Consider the following 2689-nt stretch of genomic DNA (forward strand, 5'->3'; position numbering starts at 1 on the left):
TCTTCCTTCAGACCTTCTTCACTGCTTAGATTGATTGACTTGCATTCTTCCCACCTTACTTTTTTGGTCTCTCCTCTTGGGTTCTTTTCAGTGTCACTTGGGAAGCTATCGGTGGGCTTGGGAAATTATTGTAAAAGATGTCCTACCTAAGATTTGAGATTCTTAAGGACCTACCCTCGGTTTTTTATACTACCTCTCACTTTTTCCCTAAATTTCTTCATGTCTTCACACTCCTTGCTAAGGTATGCAAGCATGGCTTCCATTTTGGCCATCCTGTCATCATCAGGTGGTGATGGTTGGTTGGAATTGGGGTGTTATAGTGGTTGTTGTGGCTTTGGTATGGTGGCTATGAATAAGTGCTTTGTTTGGTCTGGTATGGTCTTTGGTTGGAGTTCTGGTGAGTAGAGTTGTTATATTGGTTTAGATTATGGAGTCTGTGATCTTGGCCTTGATTTTGTTGGTTTCCCCACCCAAAGTTTAGGTGGTTCTTCCAACAAGAGTTATAGGTTTTAGAGTATGGATCATTAGCTGGCCTAGATGAATTTTCAAGATAATTAGCTTCCTCCTAGTTAACTCCTTCTTCTGTGTCCAACTCTTCTTGGGGTGATGGTTGAGTGTGGACAGCTGCAGCCTGATTCTTCTCTATTTGCTTGGTCAGTTCAGCTAGTTGCTTGGTGATCATCTTGTTCTTGGCCAAAATTGCATCCATATGGTTTAATTCCAAGACTCCCCTGTTGTTGCTCCTATCTGAGGCATAAAAGTACTCATTGTCAGCCACTGTCTCTATAACATCAATGGCTTCTTCAATGGTCTTCTTCTTGTTTAGGGAACCTCCAGATGAGTGGTCTACAGCCTTCTTTGATTCATGATTTAGTCCTTCATAAAAGTTTGGATTTGCACCCACTCATTAAACATGTCAGGTGGGCATTTCCTTGTCAAATCCTTGAATCTCTCCCAGGCTTTATATAGAGTCTCACCATCCTGTTGTTTGAAAATTTGTACTTTAGTTCTCAGCCTGTTTACTTTTTGTGGAGGGTAGAACCTTGTTAAGAATCTGTTCATTACATCCTCCCAGGTGGTCAAGCTTTCCTTGGGAAATGATTCTAGCCATTTTGATGCTTTGTCCCTCAAAGAAAATGGAAACAGTAGCAATCTATAGGTGTCAGAATGAACACCATTAGATTTAACTTTGTCACATATCCTTTGGAATTTAGTGAGATGCTCATTAGGATCCTCTTGTGAACTTCCTCCAAAAGAACAATTGTTCTGGACAAGAGTTATGAGCTGAGGCTTCAATTCGAAATTATTAGCATGAATGGTTGGCTTTTGAATGCTACTACCACAATTTCCTGGGTTTGGATTGATGTATGATCCCAGAACTCTCCTCTCTTGTCCAGCAGGGTTAGCTCCACCTCTTTTGGCATGATTGTTCACCTCTCCTTCATGATGGTTTTCCATATCATCCTCTATGGTTATATCAAAGTCTTCCTCCTCTTCTTCTGCACCAACAACCCTCTTTTCTCTTGCTTCCCTCCTTAATCTCAGGAAGGTTATTTTCGGTTCACTATCAAAGGAGGTTGAAACCTCTCTTCTACCTGTCATACAATGAACAAGTACAAGAAACAGCAAGTGTATAATCTGCTAAAATAGAATATAGTTAGCTTGGTTAGAACAATTTATCAAATAGTTAGTAGGTTAGCTTGCTGGAAAGTAAAGAAGTACGAGAAATTAAAGAGAAACAACTAAAAATGGCTGAGAATAAAATGAACAACTGAATTAAAATTCAATTAATCAAAAGAAAAAGTAAAGTGCTCAATCTAGTTATCCTTCAATTTAGTAATTCTCAATACAAAACCAATTCCCGGCAACGGCGCCATAAACTTGATTCACGTAAACTTGCCTCTCAACAAATTTCCTTCCGGCAAGTGCACCTGATTGTCGTCAAGTAAAAACTCACTATAGAGTGAGGTCGAATCCCACAGGGATTAGTAGATTGATCAATGTAAATTAGAGAATTATGCTAGTTGAGCTAAATCGGAATTGAAATTGAGATTGCAAAATGTAAATTTGGCGGGAAACATAAATTGTAAGAATTAAATGAACAGAAATTAAATTGTAGAAATTAAATGACAGAAGCTTAAATTGCAAGAAATTAAATGGGAATGGGGATTAAGCATGAAATTAAAGAAGCAGAATATAAAAGAATGGGTAGATCGGAGATGGGGAAATTTATTGGGGTCAAGAGATGTGAGAATTCTCCGGATCAAATTCATTTCTCATCTCTTCCTCAATCAATGCATTCGTTGATCTCCTTGGCAATCTTAAGTGATTAGATCCCAATTCCTTGGTAATCTAATCTCTCTAAGCATGAACAATTGACCAATTCTTTGATTTAAGTGCTTATGAGAAGAGATGAAGTTTGGTCACTGATTATACCACACAAATTCATAGATGAAAGTATTGGTAGGATTACATGTCACTATATCCATCCAAACCCCAAGCTAATCCAATGTGAGAAAACAATTCTAGCATGATCTCCTCATTCCTCTCCCAAGGTTCCGAGGAGATCCAATTATGAATAGCTTCTTTCCCAAGATAACTATCCAACTAGATGAAGAATGAAAGCTTTCTAGTAAAATCAAGAGAAAAGAAAGAAGAAGAAGAATGAAAACTAGTATTGATCCATTGA

The 2689-nt window shown here is 38.2% G+C and overlaps 1 non-coding gene across 1 annotated transcript; it reads left to right on the forward strand.

Moving 5' to 3' along the window:
• Positions 1 to 913: 913 nt before the first annotated feature.
• LOC148553819 (small nucleolar RNA R71) lies at positions 914 to 1017 on the forward strand. The gene has a single exon (XR_015892517.1). It is a non-coding gene; the product is annotated as a small nucleolar RNA R71 (small nucleolar RNA).
• The last annotated feature ends 1672 nt before the right edge of the window (positions 1018 to 2689 follow it).

Source organism: Arachis ipaensis, chromosome B7 (genome assembly GCF_059453495.1).
Source record: "Arachis ipaensis isolate K30076 ecotype BB chromosome B7, ASM5945349v1, whole genome shotgun sequence".
NCBI lineage: Eukaryota > Viridiplantae > Streptophyta > Magnoliopsida > Fabales > Fabaceae > Arachis > Arachis ipaensis.